General features: G+C 38.6%; 2 protein-coding genes across 2 annotated transcripts in view; both read right to left on the reverse strand.

The window, feature by feature from the left end:
- CDKN3 (cyclin dependent kinase inhibitor 3) overlaps positions 1–109 on the reverse strand; it is a 670,130-nt gene extending 670,021 nt beyond the window's left edge. Inside the window, exon 1 of the mRNA XM_050798273.1 lies at positions 99–109. The gene's annotated coding sequence lies outside the window, so the exon portion shown is untranslated. The remainder of the gene's footprint in view (positions 1–98) is intronic.
- The window catches only part of CGRRF1 (cell growth regulator with ring finger domain 1), a 1,085,659-nt gene that overhangs the window by 803,397 nt on the left and 262,051 nt on the right, over positions 1–20,211 (reverse strand). The gene's annotated exons all lie outside the window — the stretch shown is intronic.

Consider the following 20,211-nt stretch of genomic DNA (forward strand, 5'->3'; position numbering starts at 1 on the left):
CATTACTATGCTGGTCTTGTCATTCAAGACTGTTGACCAAAATGTTTTCATGCTCATGGTAACTAAGTGTGATCTGTATAAAATATTACACTGATTCCTCCCCCACCATGCCAGATCCAGGCATTTCTAGACTGGTAGGGCATTAGTAAATAATCACTCTCTTCATATCAGACCAGACGGTGGTTATAGTAACACTATTTTGTTCAAGGCTTCACTGTGCAGGATGCCTTTTAATGCCTATTGGATATCATAGAGCAGATGCAATGTGAATGATGACTGGCAGATTGTCCGCATGAGTAAAACAAGAGTACACATCCTCAATGGATGAGATAGAAAACCTAGGTCTATCATTCTTGTTGCCATTTCATCAACAGTTTACCAGATAAATAAGACATTTTTATTTAAAAATTGGTGTCTGTATTGGGGCCATTTTTTCTTTTCCTTGCGACACACATTTTTCTACCACTTACTCTGTGTAAGTTACTCTATGTAAGTGCTTCACATTAGCTGAAGATGGTTATCTCAATAAATGCAGCAGCTTGTTAGCATTTGGTTTTGTACCCCCTTTTGCTCTAGCCTGGAACAAAAACAGGGTCCTTAGCAGTCGTAGACAGAATTATCTTTCCTGCCTCCCTCCCTCCCTCCCTCCCTCCCTCCCTCCCTCCCTTCCTTCCTTCCTTCCTTCCTTCCTTCCTTCCTTCCTTCCTTCCTTCCTTCCCCCTTCTCTCTTCTCTCTTCCTTCCTTCCTCCCTCCTCCCTTCTTTCCTTTCTCCCTCCCTCCCTCCCCCTTCTTTCCTTCCTGCTTCCTTCCTTCCTTCCTTCCCCTCTCTTCTCTCCTTCTCTCTTCCTTCCTTCCTTCCTCCTCCCTGCTCCCTTGCTTCCTTCCTTTCTCCCTCCCTCCCTACACCTTCCTTCCTTCCTTCTTCCTTCCTTTCTTCCTTCCTTCCCCTCTCTTCTCTCCTTCTCTCTTCCTTCCTTCCTCCCTCCTCCCTTCCTTCCTTTCTCCCTCCCTCCCTACCCCTTCCTTCCTTCTTCCTTCCTTCTTCCTTCCTTCTTCCTTCCTTCTTTCCTTCCTTCCTCCTTTTCTCTCTCTTTCTTCTCTCCTTCTCTCTTCCTTCCTTCTTCTCTTTCTTCTCTCCTTCCTTCCTTCCTCCCTCCCTCCCTTTCTCTCTCCCTCTCTCTCTCTCTCTCTTTCTTTCTTTCTTTCACCTGTCTCACTCTGTCACCCAGGCTGGAGTACAGTGGCATAATAGCTCATTGCAATCTCAAACTCCTAGGCTCAAGGGATCCTCCCACCTCAGCCTCCCAAAGTGTTGGGATTACAGTTATGAGCCCCCATTCCTGCCCAGAATTTCTGTTTTTTTAATCCCCCAATAGGCGTGAATATGATCCTAACATAATACTCTAACATGAGAAATGTTACATTAATTTTTTTTTTTTCAGAATCAAATTTGTGTGTATAGCTCCTGTCTTGTCAGACTGGGCTAATCAATCTATCATTGTTGGGACTTCCCAAGAGTCCTGTGGAAGTGTCGAGTCTTGTGTGGTCCTACATATTTGGGAAGGGCCTTTTGGTATGCTCATTGTGCAATCCTATGTTCCTTAAAACAGGACGGCCCCTCTGGGGCACCAGGCAAGTCTTGGAGGCCTGGATTCTAGGTTCATCCTTCTTATGTGGACTTAGTGGAGCTCAAACTCCTAATATATTCTCAGAACTACAACCATCCCTTCATCCCTTTCCAATACAGAATAGAAAGTAATACTTCTGTAAATTAGTCTGCCACAACAGCAGTGGTGAGGCCATATGGAGGTACTATGCTGCTCTCCTAGCCTGATAAGAAGTCTCCATCTCCTTCTTCCAAACAAAGGGGCTCCTGAGGCTTTGGGGTACTGGAGCCATAATGTCTTTGCTGCTACTTCTGCTGAAGCTTTAAAGCCAGCTGTGTGCCAGGTAAGAGTCTCTCATGTCTTTCTTTTTTTTTTTTAATAATAAATTTTATTTTTTAGTACATTTCAAGATTTACAGAATAATTACATGGACAGTACATAGAGTTGCATATGCTCAACCCCACCCCCTGCTCTTGTACCCAGTTTTCCCTATTATTAATGTCTTGTATTAGCGTAGTATGTTTATTAAAATTAATAAATATTGATACATTAATTTTAACTATAGTCCATAGTTTATATTAATTTCCACTCTGTGTTTTACAGTTCTAGGGGTTTTGACAAATGTATTACATAATGACATGTACCTACTATTATAGTCCTTATACAGAATATTTTTACTGCCCTGTCCTTTACCCATTCATTCCTCCCCTCATTATACTCTGCTTCTTATCCAAACCCCTGGCAACCACTGATATTTTTACCGTTTCTATAGTTTTGCCTTTTCTAAAATGTCATACAGCTGGAATCATATAGTACATGGTCTTTCAGACTGACTTGTTTCTTCAGCAATATGCATTTAATGTTCCTCCACATCAAAACTGACTTTTTCCTTTAGCAATATGCATTTAATGCTCCCCTATGTGTTTTTGTGGCTTGATAGTTCATTTCCTTTTATTTTATTTAATTAATTAATTTTTTTTTTTTTTTTTTTTTGAGACAGAGTCTTGCTCTGTCGCCCAGGCTGGAGTGCAGTGGCACAATCTCCACTCACCGCGAGCTCCGTCTCCTGGGTTCTTGCCATTCTCCTGCCTCAGCCTCCCGAGTAGCTGGGACTACAGGTGTCCACCACCACACCTGAAGAGTCTCTCATTTCTTAACATGTCATTGAGGCTTGCCTCTGCCTTTGCTGGAAGTTGCCTAACTGCCAGTTCTGAGAGAGGACACTGGAGAACAAATTGGAGTGGCAAATGCAATGCTGTTTTCATTCCCATCTCCTCTGACTATTGAAACATTGCTAGTACTGCAAACTGTGCACTTGACCCTTCTTTCCCTTACAATAAATTATTTCCCAAGAGCCTCCAGGGCTCTTCATACAATTCAGGCTTTGCTGGACCTGCCCCCACCAGTGGCCAGCTCTTCTTGGGCTTGTTTACGTCCTTATGGTAAACACAGCTGGTGGGGGGTAGGGAGGGATACCTGATTCACACAGCTTTAATAGCTATAATTAATTATTAATATATTCTTTATTTGCTAGTATGTTCTCACCATTCTCAGATTGTTAGTCTTGCCTTGGATATGTTGGTTGTGTAAGACTCTGACAGAGAAATGGTACAATGGCAAAAAAAAAAAAAAAAAAAATGAAATTTATAACTCTCATTTTAATTACTCCCAGACTTTTTTTTGAACAACTGGCTGGCTGGCTGACTGATTCAATGTAAATGTCCAGAAGGGTGGGACCGTTTATAACCATAGAAACAAATACAAGACTTTCACCCTAAGCTATGCTGGATGGATAAACAAACATCAGGACTAGACAGCTGAGACCTTCCTCCAGTGTTTGTAAATGGGTTTCTGTAGAGTCCTCAGACAGAGCTCTCGAGTCCTCATCCAGTTAGCAGATTGGTTCTTTTGTTAGGCAATCATATTATTTGGAATTTTTTGAACATTTTATAGACCATATTAAATAGATGGGCTCATGTCAAAACCAATTATTTTTATAACTCAGTCTTGAGAAGTGAAACATTATTTATTATAGTAACTATGAAACAGATGTTGTAATATATGTCCTAATTCAATTAAAAAAAACAGCAAAAGCAGTTATTTGTTAATTTCCCCAAGAACACTAGCTTGAATTTTATGTGTGTAGTTCAAAACAAAAATTCACACAAAGTATGTCAGAATAAGTTTAGATTAGCAAATATGAAAGACTTGGACCCAAAAGAGAAAATGAGAAAATAAAACATAAGTTTGGGGGAAAAAAGCCTCTCTCCTTTCTAAGCAGATGTTCCAGAGAGACAAAGAAAGCCTGGGTTGAGCGTTCCTGGGCAGCACAGGAACCAGCAATCTGTCAAGGTTTGTGGGGAGCACAGGCTGGCAGCCAGCCAATTGCATGTGAAATGTGCCTGGCTTAATTCTGTATCACTGGGACAGATTCTCAAAGATCTGGTACAAATGGAGGGTTGGTGAAAAACTATGCCTGCTTTGATATTAAGAAGTAAAGGAATGCATTAGGCATGAAGGCCCACCATTTCTTTTCAACGTATGTCACTTCACTACATTCTCTTCTCTTAAATTGTCTTCACTTAGCCATGAGCTTTGGCAAGGCCTACCGATTTCCCATTTCAAAAATCATCATCATCTCATTGAGACTTAAGAAACCCCACTTTGTTTCCACTTGAGTGTAACAAAAAACTGTATGTATATTCCAAATGGAAAATATTAATACTTAAAAATAATAAGTTTACAGAAAAGTGGAAAAACAGCCAAAATATTCTAATCTCCTTTCTTGCTATTACAACTGATCTCCTTGATCAATTCTAAGCAGTCCAATCCTGCTTTACAAAATATGTTCCTGAAAGGTGACATAGACTTACATGCAATAAGAAGGAATTTATAAAATAGTACAAATTCACAATTATACCTGACCAATTAGAGCTAATCTTTGACTATGTATTTGTAAGATTTCATACCTCTGATCTTTGATCAACTTAAGCTAAATAAATTTCTAATTGGAGCTTGTCTTAGTCTGTTGTTTGTTGCTATAACACAATACCTGAGAGTAGACAAAAGAAAAGAGGTTTGTTTAGCTCACAGTTCTGCAAGCTGAGAAGTTCAAAATCATGGTCCTGGCTTCTGGTGATGGCTTTTGTGCTGCATCATAACATGGTGAAGAAGGTCAAAGGGGAAATAAATGCCTGCAAAAATAGGAAAATCTGAGGGGTAGCCTGGCTTTATAACAACCCAGTCTCTTGGGAACTAATTCATTCCTGTGCGAAATAATCCATTTGCTCAAGAGCAAAAACTCACTCCACTGTGAGAACAGAACTCAGCCATTCATTAGGAATCCTGCCTGCATGACCCAAACACCTCCCACTACATCCAGACCTCCCAACTCCATCCAATCAGGGATCAAATTCCCACGTGAGTTTTGGTGAGGACAAACAAACCATATCCAAACCATAGCAGGGATTAATGTTTTCTGGTTTGGATTAACTAATAATTATTTTTTCTGTTTCAATTTTATGAAGTTTGTCAGAATTATGTTTCTTTTTGCCAGTAGAAATATTTTAATAAAATTATAAAGACAACATTATAAATTATATTTTTATTTGTTTAAAATGTATTTATTTTTAACCAACAAAATTTTACATGTTATAGTGTACAACATGTTGTTTTGAAATATGTATACATTGTGAAGTGGTTAAATAAAGCTAATTAACATATGCATTCCCTCACATACTTATCGTTTTTGAGGGTGAGGATACTTAAAATCTATTCTCTCAGCAATTTTCAAGTATACAATACATTGTTATTAACTATGGTCCTCATGTTGTACAAGAGATCTCTTGAACTTATTTCTCCTCTTTGGCTGAAATTTTACATTCTTTCACCAACATTCCACCAACACCCTTGCCCTCTCCTCACCAGTCCCTGGTAACGACCATTCTAAGTCTGCTTCTTTGAGTTTCACTTTTTTAGATTTGACATATAATGCAGGATTTGCCTTTCGGTGCCTGGCTTATTTCACTTAACATAATGCCCTTCAGGCTCATTCAAATTGTCACAAATAATGAGATACCCTTCTTTCTTTGAGGCTGACTAATATTCCATAGCGCATATATACCACATTTTCTTTATCCATTCATCCACTGACAGGCACTTAGGTTGATTCCATATGTTGACTATTGTGAATAGTGCTGCAATAACCATCGGGAATGCAGATATCTCTTTGATATACTGATTTCATTTCCTTTGGAAATATATCCATTTGTGAGATTGCTGGATCAATCCACAAATGGGTATTCTATTTTTAACTTTTTAAGGAACTTCCATACTATTTTCTATAATGTCTATACTAATTTACTTTCCTACCAACAGTGTACAAGGGTTTCCTTTTCTCAACGTCTTCACCAACACTTTTTAACTTTCGTCTTTTTGATAATATCCATTCTAACTGGTGTGGGATGACATCTCATTGTGGTTTTAATTTGCATTTCCCTGGTGATTAGTAGTTTGCATTTTTTTCTTATACCTGGTGGTTATTTGTATGTCTTCTTTCAAGAAATATCTATTCAGATCCTTTGCCCGTTTTTAAAACCTGGGTTACTTGGTTTTGTTTGTTTTTGTTTTGCGATTGAGTTGTTTGACTTCCTTGTATATTTTGGCTTTTAACTCCTTATCAGATGTATGGTTTGCAAATATTTTCTCCTTTTCTGTAAGTTATCTCTTCACTCTGTTGATTGTTTCCTTTGCTGAGCAGGTTTTTCATTTGCTATATAATCCCATTTGTCTATTTTCACTTTCATTGTCTGCACTTTTGAGGTCATATTTTAAAAAATAATTGCCCAGGCCAATGTTGTAGACCTTTCTCCTATGTTTCCTTCTAGCAGTTGTATAGTTTTAAGTTTACGTCATTAATCCATTTGGAGTTGGTTTTTGTATGTAGGGTGAAATAGGAGTCCAGTTTCATTCTTCTGCATGTGGATATCCAATTTTCCTAACACCATTTATTGAAGAGATTGCCCTCCCCATTGTGAGTTCCTGGCATCTCTGTCAAAACTCAGTTGATCATAAATAAGTGGATTTATTTCTGGGCTCTCTATTGTATTCTGTTGGTCTGTGTGTCTGTTTTTATGACAGTACCATATAATTTTGATTACATTAGGTTTACAGTATAGTTTGAGAAGTCAGACAGTATGATGCCTCTGGCTTTGTTCTTTTTGCTCAAGATTGCTTTGGCTATTCGGGGTGTTTTGTGGTTCCCTATGAATGTTAAGATTTTTTTATTTCTGTGAATTATGTTATTGAAATTTTGGTAGGTATTGAATTGAGTCTGTAGATGGCTTTGAATAGCATAGACATTTTAATAATATTAATCTTTTTAATTCATAGGCTATCTTTCCATTTATTCCCATTATTTGTGTGTTCTTCAATTTCTTTCATCAATGTTTTATAGTTTTCAATGTATAGATTTTTCACCTCCTTGGTAAAATTTATTCTTAAGCATTTTTTGTAGCTTTTGTAAATAGGATTTAAAACAATTTTTTTTTCAGATAGTTGTCAGTGTATAGATATGCTCCTGATTTCTGTATATTAATTCTGTATCCTGTGACTTTGCTCAATTTGTTTATTAGTGCTAACAGCATTTTGGTGGAGTCCTTAGAATTTTCTCTATATAAGGTCACATCATCAGCAAATTAAACTGTTGTCTGACAGGTAGCTATAAAGTGATGGGTTGAAATGTTAGCATTTAGCTAGTCAGCATTAGCTAGTGCTCTAAAGTCTAACTCTGGTGTGTAAAAATCAGTTATGGAGTCAACATACAATTTTTAAAGTGCTGATTTTGCTAAAGTATAACATTGCCAAACTTGAGGAATGTCTGTATGTTTGGGAAACCCATCTCTTGTACTTTTATCTACTTTTAAAAATCAAAGTTCATTCACAAAAGAAAATAATAAAGTTACCTCTAGGCAGCATAACTAGAGAAATTCCATTTCACAACAAAATTCTGCTATATAAATAGTAAAATTAAGGTTCCTAACCTGTAATGATGCCTTTATTTTCTATTGTGGATTAGCAATGTGGTGTTCTTATTAATGAAGTCTTTAGTTAGCAGATTTAATTACTATATATGCTACACACCTTACCAATTTTTACCTTACTTTTTATGTTTTGAGTTCAACAAATATTGAGCTCTTACTTCTCCAGGCACTGCATAAATAGCTAATGAGACTATAACAAACAATATCTTGGCCTTTCCCTCAAGGAGCTCCCCTAGGTTACCAATTTCAAAGCTTTTTAATACCACAAATATGCTCAATAGAAAGATCATATTGAATCAAGTCAGTCTATGATGATTGGGAAGATACTTCCAAATCTTGTAGTATTCAAGGTCAAATTATGAGTACCAGTTATGGTATAATCAAAGCCTTGACATTTTAGTTAATAGATATATATTGAGTAGGCTGAAATTAAGAATATACTGCTTTTTGCACACTAATTTTGTAACTGAGACTCTCAGAGCACTACGAAACACTTGAAGACAATGACTTTCACGAGCTACTTCAGAAAAAGAAAGATACCCTTCTCCTTTTATAAACAGTGTTTGTTATCATTAAATCAATAGAATTTATTGAATGCTTACTGTACAAAGATACCTGCCCACTTTAAGTGACCCCCTTGATTCCACAAAAGTGAGCATATTTATTTGTTTTATATTTGTTTGTATCGGGATACGCTGTTCCTTATGTTAGGGAAGCTACTCTAAGAATAACAACACAGTCCGGGCATGGTGGCTCACACCTGTAATCCCAGCATTTTGGGATGCTGAGGTGGGTGGATCACGAGGTCAGGAGTTCAACACCAGCCTAACCAACATGGTGAAACCCTGTCTCTACTAAAAATACAAAAATTAGCCGGGCATAGTGGCACAAGCCTGTGATCCCAGCTACTCAGGAGGCTGAGGCAGAAGAATTGCTTGAACCTGGGAGGTGGAGGTTGCAGTGAGCCGAGATCGGTCACTACATTCCAGCCTGGGCAACAGAGTGAGACTCCATCTCGGGGAAAAAAAAAAAAATCTTTGTTTCCTTTTTTTTTTTTTTAATGAATACATTGTTTCATTTAGATTCAGCTCTTCCTTTGAGAAATGCCTCTTTTACTAGCAACAGAATAGTGCAGAGAAGTAACGTAGAATCAGTAGGACTCAGAGGACTGAGATTCTCTCAAGAGACACTGTGGATATGAGAAGTGACTCTAGCAACAAAGGAAAACCAACAGTGATTGGAAGGGAAATGAGATTGTTTATCTGGTAGACAGTGAATTCCTTCCCCTTGGCAATATGAGTGTGCTGGGCGGGGGCACTCGCCTGGAAGAATAACTGCTTCTTAATCTTCCAGCTTCCCAAGGTGAGGACTTGAAAAGGTGGTAGCCTTAGCCACCAAAGGCGGGACCAGAACTGGTAGAAAGATGATGGTTAAGATGAAGAGTTGAAATGTAACTGAAGTTCCAACAGTAGATAGATATTTTTGTTGACTTAAACTAACACTTTCCCCCCTCAAAACATTGAATTTGATCATATTTAAATGTTGTAGGATAAAGAAAAGTTCTTTTAATGTAGCACTGTAGGTTAATTAAACTTTTAATACAACTTTATGAAAAGAATACTTGCCCCATTTCCTGATACTCTCAGGAGTGCTGGCGAAAGGGCAGAGAGACAAGCCCCCAGCAGCCTCCCATGAGCCGCACTGATCACATTTCACTAAAAAGTATTTAGTACTAATTTTGAATTTCCTACACATCACTAATAAGTATTTACTAATTACTAATTGACTGTACTTTTTTTTTTTTTGAGACAGAGTTTTGTTTTTGTTGCCCAGGCTGGGGTGCACTGGCGTGATCTTGGCTCACTGAAACCTCCGCCTCCTAGGTTCAAGTGATTCTCCTGCCTTAGCCTCCCAAGTTGCTGAGATTACAGGCATGCACTACCAGGCCTGGCTAACTTTGGACTATACATTATTAATATGTATTTGTTAATTACTAATTTACTGCATGTTGCTAGTTAGGTTTGCATCTATTGCTAAGATGTCACCTGAGTCCCAATATTCCTTGGAGATTTAGGTAAACTTGAATTAAACTGCTAATTTCAAGGCCTGTGAAAGTCTACGATACCAATGCCTTATAACCCAGAAGATATCAATAAATTTCTAATACTTTACTTTTTCATGATCCTCTCTTTGTACTTCTATACCTGGGTCCATAAAGTGCACAATCATGTGCAGAGATTTAAAACTTGTGCAATTTTTGTAGACTTGACTAAAAAAAAAGCTATCTTTAGAAATGTTTTTGTAATTATTAAGAGAATAAGTGTGAGTCCATAATAATGTATATCTAAAGTTTTAGCTGGGCGTGGTGGCTCATGCCTATAATCCTAGGACTTTGGGATTGCGAGGAGGAAGGATTGTGTGAGCCCAGGAGCTCAAGACCAACCCAGGCAACGTGGCACGACCCCATCTCTACACAAAATTAAAAAATTAGCTGGGTGTGGTGGCACATGTCTGTGGTTTCAGCTACTCAGGAGGGTGAGGCGGGAGGATTGCTTCAGCCTGGGAGGTTGAGGCTTCAGTGAGCTATAATCACACCACTGTACTCCAGCCTGGGTGACAGATCGAGACACCAACTGTAAAAAATAAAATAAAATAAAAAAGTTTTACAATGAACCAGGGGCTAAAAAAGGTTTAGTTTGTAAGATGTCTACGGGAAGTAATGATAAATGGGAAGAGAATTTTAGCACAGCCATAGTGTAGAAGAATAAGAAATTATAAACCTTTATTCAAGGTCTTAGCTGGATATGTGCTTGATAGCTTAATGGCAGTACATCAGACTGGCCAGGCAGACCCATCTACAGAAATTTAAGGAAATCCAAAAAATATCTCAGATAAATATATATCTAAGAAGAAAGTCCTGTAGTTAAAAATTATCTTTATTAATTTGTGCCCACAAGAAACTTGAGAAGGAAGACATGAAACAAAGAAGAAACAATCCAAATAGGATATAATTTACAAGTTCATTGTATAGGATCACACAAAATCCAACACTTTTTTTTTTTTTTTTTTTTTTTTTTTTTTTTTTTGGAGACGGAGGCTCACTCTGTTGCCCAGGCTGGAGTGGAGTGGCATGATCTTGGCTCACTACAACCTCTGCCTCCCAGGTTCAAGCGATTCTAGTGCCTCAGCCTCCCAAGTAGCTGGGATTACAGGTGCCCGCCACCATGCCTGACTAATTTTTGTATTTTTAGTAGAGATGGGGTTTAGCCATGTTGGCCAGACTGGTCTTGAGCTCCTGACCTCAGGTGATCTGCCCACCTCGGCCTCACCAAGTGCTGGGATTACAGGCGTGAGACACTGCACCTGGCCATCCCAACACGTTTTATAATCCATTGGAGATAATGGTATAGAAAATGGAGGACCCAATAAGCAGATACTTTGTCAGAGATTATATCAGAAGGCAGAAGGAACAGTAACTTTTTGGAAAATAATCAAAAATGAATAAATTTCAGGATTCTGAGCAAAGGAAGGGTAAAAGTTAGGAAATCAGTGAAATTATAGGTCATTTCATATATTTGAAATCATATTCTTTGCTTATTATTTAATTGATTTCAGATTTCCTATTAAAGTCCTTTCTTGAAGAAACTTGCTTTCCCAGGCATGTGAAGAAATAAGCAATATAGTGGATGTTTTGAGGTCCTGCAATGGGAAGACAGGCTGAGAATTTTTTAATTTTGGAGGTCAACTTATGTATTATGTATATTTAAATCTAAATACAGTGAAGGTAACAAGTCTCAAGTGATAGCCTGATTTATACATTTATCCTTCAGGTTGAAGAACTTTTTTATTTATTGTAAAGCAGATCTGTTGGGAATGAATTCCAACTTTTGTTTTTAATTTGCCTTCATTTGTGAAAGATATTTTCTCTGGATATTGAACTGTAGGTTGGAAGCTTTTTCCCCTTAGCTCTTTAAATATGTCATTTCATTGTTCTCTGCAACTCTAGTTTTTGTTGAGAAGTCATTTTTAATTCTTATTGTTGTCCCTCTGAACGTAATGTGTCTCTTTCCTCCAACTGCTTTTAAGACTTTTTTTTTTTTTTTTTTGAGATGGAGTCTTGCTTTGTCGCCCAAGGCTGGTATGCAGTGGCGGAATCTCAGCTCACTGACACCTCCACCTCCCGGGTTCAAGCAATTCTCCTGTCTTAGCCTCCTGAGTAGCTGAGATTACAGGCGTGCAACACCATGCCCGGCTAATTTTTGTATTTTTAATAGAGATGCGGTTTCACCGTGTTGGCCAGGCTGGTCTCGAATTCCTGATCTCAAGTGATCCACCCGCCTTGGCCTCCCAAAGTGCTGGGATTACAGCTGTGAGCCAGCATGCCTGTCCTTAACATTTTGTCAATATCTTTTGTTCTCAACAGTTTGACTCTCATGTGTCTAGTGTGATTTTTTTTTTCTTTTTTTTTGTATTTACCTACTTGGGGTTCTCTGAGCTTCTTGAAGCTATAGGTTGATTGTTGGTCATTATCTCTTCAAATAATGCATCTGCCCTGTTCTCTTTCTCCTATCCTTCTGAAATTCATATTATATATATATATCCAAATCTTAGTGGATGAGCTGTCAAGACACAGCAAAAGAGGGTCAATAAGAAAACATTTGACTAAAGGTCAGAGAGAAAAAGAATACAAAATAATGGAAAAGAGGTTAAGAGACATGTAGAAATAGTAAGTCAAACATATATATGTTAAAATTATGTATATATAAGAAGAAATAAAAATTATATAAATATATAAAAATGGTATATGTAAAAATTATATACAGAGTTGATTCTCATTACTCGATGCTATAAGAATTTATGGAATTTATTATTTGGTTCCATAAAGTCACCATGAACCCCAAATTAATGAATACTAAATTGTCGTCCTTAGGGAAAATACAAGATTAGGTTATTTAATTTACATTATTGATTCATTAACATTGAACTCATGGCCAACAGTATTATAACTCACACCTGAATAAAGCTTTAAAACATCTATTTCCTCTGTAAGGCACATGACAGCCTTCTTGCTCTTAGGAACACTAGGACCATTTTAAATAGCAAAATCATCAACAAAAAGCGCAAAAATATAAAAAACGTGGCACTCAGTAGTGAAAAGGACAGTCTGTTTAGTAGTGTTATACATATACATAGTGTTCACATCATGACAATTGAAACAAGAAGGCAGACTTTGCCTTGTTTGACCTCGGCTGGGAACATGCATGTTGTGTGACTCAAATTTTTTGCCCTCTGTGCATCCACATGTCCCAAAACACTTCAAAAGCCCTGGGAGCTTTGGTTTTGGCATTACTAATAAATTTTAGTGGGTAGAATTCTCAAATAAGGAACTGAGAATTATAAGTCAACTTATATCCATATAAATATATTTATAATTTTTATAATATGTTAGCATAAGTAGTACACTGTTATATGTTTTAAAGTAGATGTATGTTTTAAAACAGAAATTAAATTATATATTTTTACGTCTGTCTATAGATGTATATATATTTTTTCCAAATTATCTATTTCTTTTAGCTGTTACAGTGGGACTAGTGTTCTGTGCTTCCTATTCCATTAGAAACAGGAGTGCTTAATCAACATTTAAAAATAGTTACTAAAATTTCTGATAGCATTATTTTCTACTAAAAACATCTATTACTAGAGTCCTAGGAACTTGCCGAAAGACTCAGGTTTGGCCAGATGCAGATAACAATTTCTGAAACTTTTGAATTTTTTTTTTCTAATTATTAGTATCACCTTCCTTTCTAGTTTTATTCTGACCCAGTTACATTTTGTCTTTTTACCGGTCCACTTTAAGCAAGGCTGGTAAAATGCCCATATCTGCTGGTGAGTTGAGACAGTTATTGAAATGGACGATTTCAGCTTGAGTTTTCCTGTAACTTGAAAGGAAATCTCATGGTGATGGCACAAGAGTTTCCTATAAAATACTGATTTCTAAACAGATTATAAATCAATCCTGGTTGAGAGCGCGCCTCCCCCGATGGAAGCAGGGTATATGTCCCCACATCTGGTTCACAGAAGAGACAGAAAAGCAAAGTCCTGGGCAGGTAGGAGATGCACTGAGGAAGGAACGACCTGGGAGGATGGAGGAGTGTGGAAGGAGGACGGGGGAGAGAAAATAGCAAAGGAGCTGGAGAAAACCGTTCCACCATTCTCTGAATTAGTCTCCATCTTAACTCTACCTTCTTCCTATTTCCCCAGATCTCTGTAGATTTATTTATATTTTTTAATTTTTTTTTTTTTTTTTTGAGACAGAGTTTCACTCTTGTTGCCCAGTCTGGAGTGCAATGGCGTGATCTCGGCTCACCGCAACCTCCATCTCCCAGGCTCGAGTGTTTCTCCTGACTCAGCCTCCTGAGTAGCTGAGATTACAGGCATGTGCTACCACGCCCAGCTAAATTTCTACTTTCAGTAGAGACAGGGTTTCTCCATGTTGGCCAGGCTGGTCTCGAACTCCCGACCTCAGGTGATCCGCCCACCTCGGCCTCCCAAAGTGCTGGGATTACACGCACCAGCCACTGCACCTGGTGGATCTCTGTAGATTTTTAGAGAAACATGGAAATGGAGGTAAAGCTAAGCGAAAATACAGACTCCACTGCAAGAGTTGCAGGGAAAGTGAGTAAGAAAAACGCTTGGAGAAGGCACCAGAAGTAGCTCTTGAGAACAGAGCTGAACGAGCATCCCCAAGCAGAAGGCATCTCAAAGAAGAAGGGTTCATTACAGGGATCACTGCCGGAGATCTTGAAGGTCCAAGGACAGAGAGAGGTTTTGTTCAGTTTTATTTTTTCCCTTCCCTAGTGACATTATGAGTGGCCCTGGGAGATGCCTCTCCCAGAGATGGAGGCCTATAGAACGCAGTCATTACATGCAAGCTCTAGTAGTAATGCTTTCTGAGCCAGTTTCCTGTTAGCAAATCTCCTTTATTCAATGCTGTGTTAATCTGTAAAGGTTTGGATCACCCAATGCGCCTTGTTTTTTCTTTTCCCAGTTCAGGATTGCTAAGTAGGGACTTACACAAGTAAACAGATAACCAAACTCCCCCCGTCTATGTTAAGTTACCCAGGGGCAGGCTCATGCCTGTAATCCCAGCACTTTGGGAGGCCAAGGCCAGCAGATCACTTGAGACCAGGAGTTTGAGACCAGTCTGGCCAACGTGGTGAAACCTCGTCTCTACTGAAAATACAAAAAACTTCCTGTGCATGGTGGCACACGTTTGTAATCCCAGCTACTCAGGATGCTGAGGCACAAGAAGCACTTGAACCTGGGAGGTGGAGGTTGCAGTAAGCCAAGATAGCACCACTGCACTCCAGCCTGAGTGACAGAGTGACATTCTGTCTCAAAAAAGAAAAAAAAAAAGTTTCTCAGGGTGCTTTGACCAGATGTCTCTTTCCACCGTGAAAAAGGTATCTGCTGTCCCACTAGAACTCCAATCTAAATTGTAAGTGTCCTCATGAGACAGAACAGGCAGGAGAGGAGAATCATTTCGAGATGATGAAATGGCTATGATTCTACAACTGGAGGACAAATTTTCCCTCAATCAGATGAAAAAACAATAACATCTATCATAATACATGTAATCTGTTTACAAACCCTGTAAATGAGCATGTGTGTGTGTGTGTGTGTGTGTGTGTGTGTGTATGATTTGTGAGGACAGCAGCATACAGTGCCTGTTTAGACATGCCTTGAGCCCTAGAACCATCAAGCAGGCCACCCTCGGGAAGAAAATAAAGTTCCACAGATAGGCCTTAAAGGGTGCTGTTATTTTGTACTTTTTGGGAGTTGGTGAGATGAAAATTCTACAATATCACTTAGAAATATTGTGGCACTTATGAAAACAGTGAGTTTATCGTATCATATCCCAGGCAGTGGGGATAAAAAATATTCGGTTTGCCAAAAGAAATGAAAGCAGGTGTCAATACAAAAACTTGTACATGAGTGTTTGAAACAGCATTGTTCATAACAGCCAAAAAGTGGAAACAGCCCAAATGCCCATTGACTGATGGGTACATAAAGAAGATGTGGTATATATACATATAATGGAATATTATTCAGCAATAAAAAGGAATGGAGTAGTTATTCATGCTGTCAAATAGATGATCTTTGAAAGAAGAATTAAGTGAAAGAAGCCAGTCACAAAAGGCCATACTGTATGATTCTATTTACACAAAACATCTAGAATAGGCACACCTATACGTACAGGAAATAGATCAGTGGCAGTCAGGGGCTGGGGTAAGGTGGAGAAGAAATGGGGAGTGGCTGCTAATAGATACAGGCATACTTTGAAGACATTGTGGGTTTGGTTCCAGACCACAGCAATAAAGCAAATATCACAATAAAGCAAGTCCCACAAGTTTTTTGGTTCCCCGTTTATGCACTGGGAAAGTTATGTTTAGGCCAGGTGTGGTGGCTCACGCCTATAATACTAGCACTCTGGGAGGCTGAGCTGGGTGGATCGCCTGAGGTCAGGAGCTCGAGACCAGCCTGGCCAACATGCTGAAACCCCGTCTCTACTAAAAAATACAAAAAAATTAGCCAGGTGTGGTGGCAGGCACCTGTAAACCCAGCTACTCTGTAGGCTGAGACAGGACAGTCACCTGAACCCGCTAGGTGGAGGTTGCAGTGAGCTGAGATCACACCACTGCACTCCAGTCTGAGTGACAGCGCAAGACTCCATCTCAAAAAAAAAAAACCAACAAAAAAAGTTATGTTTATACTGTGGAGTAGTCTATTAAATGTATTATGTCTAAGAAAGCAATGTACATGCCTTAATTAAAATATGCTTTATTGCTAAAAATTCTAAGCATTTTTGAGCCTTCAGGGACTGATAATCTTTTTGCTGGTGGAGGGTCTTGCCTGATGTTTATGGCTGCTTACTGATCAATGTGGTGGCTGCTGAAGGTTGGGGTGGCTGTGGTAATTTCTTAAAATAAGAAAACAGTGAAGTTTGCTGGGTCAATATACTCTTCCTTTCACAAAAGATACCTCTATAACATGCACTGCTGTTTGAAAGCATTTTATCCACACTAGAACTTTTTCCAAAATTAAAGTCAATTCTCTCAAACCCTGCTGCTGCTTTATCAACTAAGTTGATGTAATGTTCTAAATCCTTTGTTGTCATTTCAACAATGTTCACAGCATCTCCACTAGGAGTTGATTCCATCTCAAGAAACTACTTTCTTTGCTCATCTGTAAGAAGCAACTCTTCATCCATTAAAGTTTTATCATGAGATTGCAGCAATTCAGTCCCACCTCCAGGCTCCACTTCTCATTCTAGTTGACTTGTTACTCCCACATCTACAGATACTTCTTCCACTGAAGTCTTGAAGCCCCTCAAAGTCATCCATGAGGGTTGGAATCAGCTTCTTCCAAACTCCTGTTAATGTTGATATTTTGACCTTCTCCTATGAATCACAAATGTTCTCAATGGCATCTGGAATGAGAATTCTTTCCAGATGGTTTTCAATTGACTTTGCACAGATCCATCAGAGGAATTGTTATCTATGGAAGCCATAGCCTTACAAAATGTATTCCTTAATAATAAGACTTGAAAGTCAAAATTACCCCTTGATTTATGAACTGCAGAATGGGTGTTGGGTTAGCAGGCATGAAAACAACATTAATATTTTTGTACATCTCCATCAGAGCTCTTGGATGATCAGGAACATTGTCAATGAGTGGTAATATTTTGAAAGGATTTTTTTTTTTTCCTGAGCAGTAGGTCTTAAGAGTGGGCTTAAAATATTCATCAAACCATGCTGTAAACAGATGTGCTGTCATCCAGGCTTTGCTGTTTCATTTATACAATACAGGTAGAATAGTTAGCATAATTCTCAAGGGCCCCAGGATTTTCAGAATGGTAAATGAGCATTAGTTTCAACTTAAAGTCACCCACTGCATTAGCCTCTAACAAGAGAGTTAACCAGTTCTTTTGAAGCTTTGAAGGCAAGCACTGACCTCTCTAATTAGAAAAGTCCTAGATGTCATTTTTCTCCAAAGCACGGTTTTATCTACATTCAAAATATGTTGTTTAGTGTAGCCACCTTCATCAATGATCTTAGCTTGATCTTCTGGATAATTTGCTACAGCTTCTACATCAGCACTTGCTGCTTCACCTTGCACTTTTATGTTATGGAGATGGCTTCTTAAACTTTGTGAACCTCTGCTAGCTTGCAGCTATTCTTCTGTAGCTTCCTCACTTCTCTCAGCCTTCAGGGAACTTAGGAGCTTTGGCCTTGCTCTCAATTAGGCTTTGGCTTAAGGGAATGTTGGGATTGGTTTGATCTTTTATCCAGACTACTCAAACTTCCTTTATTTTAGCAATAATGCTATTTGACTTTCTTATTGTTCATGTGTTCACTAGAATAGCACTTTTCATTTCCTTCAAGAATTTTTCCTTTGCATTCATAACTTGGCTAACTGGCTCAAGATTTCTAGCTTTTGGCTATCTCAGCTTTCAGCATTATACATGACTTCCTCACTAAGCTTAATCATTTCTAGCTTTCGATTTCAAGTGTCAGACTTGTGACTCTTCCTTTTGCTTGAATACATAAAGGCCTTTGTAGAGTTATTAAATTGGCGTAATTGCGATATTGTTGTCTCTCAAAGAATAGGAGGCGCAAGAAGAGGGAGAGAGAGATGGAGGAAGAGCCAGTTGATGAAACAGTCAGAACGCAGACAACATTTATCAATTAAGTTTTCCATCTTATATGGGCACAGTTCGTGGTGCCCCAAAACAATTACAACAGTAACATCAAAGATCACTGATCGCAACACCGTAACATATAATAATAATGAAAATGTTAGAAATATTGCAAGAATTGCCAAAATGTGACAGAGACACAAAGTGAGCACATACTCTTAGCAAAATGGCACTGAAAGACTTGCTGACACAGGGTTGCCACAAACCTTCAATTTGTGAAAAACACAGTATCTGTGAAACACAGTAAAGCAAAGCACAATAAAATGAGGTATGCCTGTACAGGATTTTTTTGGAAGTAATTTTCCAAAATTGATTATGGTGATACTAATACAATTCTGTGAATATACTAAAAATCATTTAATTACATCATTTTCCTTGGCAACTATGTGGTGTGTGTGTGTGTATATATATATATATAAAAGCCATTACAAAATATCCCATATGCCCAAGAGGGAATAATGGCAAGGCATGGAATCTGGGAATCTTGAACTTAGAAAAGACCTTAGAGCCCATCTCCTCTGACCTCCCACACATCTGAGTGTTCCTAAGGAAAATCAGAGGCCCGTGTGGACTGACTGATGCTACAAATTTTAATATTTTCCCTTTCGGTCCTTGATGCTATCTATCAATTATTTTACCTTTCTTTCACATTGCCCACAATTATGGTAACTCTTTAGGACAGTCTCCATGAGACCCCTATACAACTTCATTCCTCTTATGCTGATCAGTTATTCACTGAGAAATATGTTGTCACCAGCCATATTTATCTTACTGACCAGCCCTTACTGTCTTCACATTGCTATGCATTTCCTCTCATCTCCATGAGAGAAGCCCTTCTGTTCAAGATCAAAGGCACTCTGTTTCTTGGCCTCCCATCTTCTTGATCTCCTGCCACTTCCCCTCTCTTCCCTTTCCCACTGCCTTATGCTCAAGATCTTTCAAACCAGTTGGGTCCCTGATAAGCCATGCTGTTTCCACCCCCATGTCTTTTGCAACCCCCAACCCCTGCCCCACTTATCCTGAGTGTTCTCCTTATTGACCGGCATTAATTGAATAATAGGGTTCACAAAAAACTCCTACATACCTTCAAATCTGCTCAACATTACCTTCTCCCTAAAATCCTCTCTAGTTCCATTCTCAGCCTCCTCCTACCCCTAGCAGACCATCAGCTTTTCTCTCTCTACTAGTTAAAATTTGGCCCATGTTCCTTTGCACATGTTACTCCAAATTGCATATGTTATACCAAATTGCCATTATCAGTTTGTTTACATGTCAGTCTCTTGAAACCCTGAGCTCTTAGAGGGAGGAAGTGTTGCTCTTTGCTCTCAGTGTCTCTTAAAATATAAGACTGGTGCACACCAGATGCTTGTTGGAACAGTCACAGGAATCTCATTATATCACCCTAATTGATGGTTATCTAGTCCTAACCTGAATGTTTTCAGTAACAGGGCACTCACTTCTTTTTGAGACACCCCATTTCAAGTTTGGAACATTGTAATTATTGGGAAAGTCCTCCTTATTGAGCCCAAATTATTGAGTCCAAAATATTGAGCCCAAATATTGAGCCCAAATATTCTTTCCTTTAATGTTCACGCATTGATCCTGGCTCCACTTTGTCAAATGTATAAATCGAACTGTTCCCTCTTGAGCACGATAGCTCTATCAAATGGTTGCTGATCACATTGATGTAACTTTGACCTCCTTTCTCCTCTTCTGATCACACACAGAGTAAGAGCATTTTGTCTCACTCGGCTAAATATTCTCACTTCTTTAAGGCATTCTTGTTTAAATGGAATCTATGGT

The sequence above is a fragment of the Macaca thibetana genome, chromosome 7 (assembly GCF_024542745.1).
Source record: "Macaca thibetana thibetana isolate TM-01 chromosome 7, ASM2454274v1, whole genome shotgun sequence".
NCBI classification, from domain to species: domain Eukaryota; kingdom Metazoa; phylum Chordata; class Mammalia; order Primates; family Cercopithecidae; genus Macaca; species Macaca thibetana.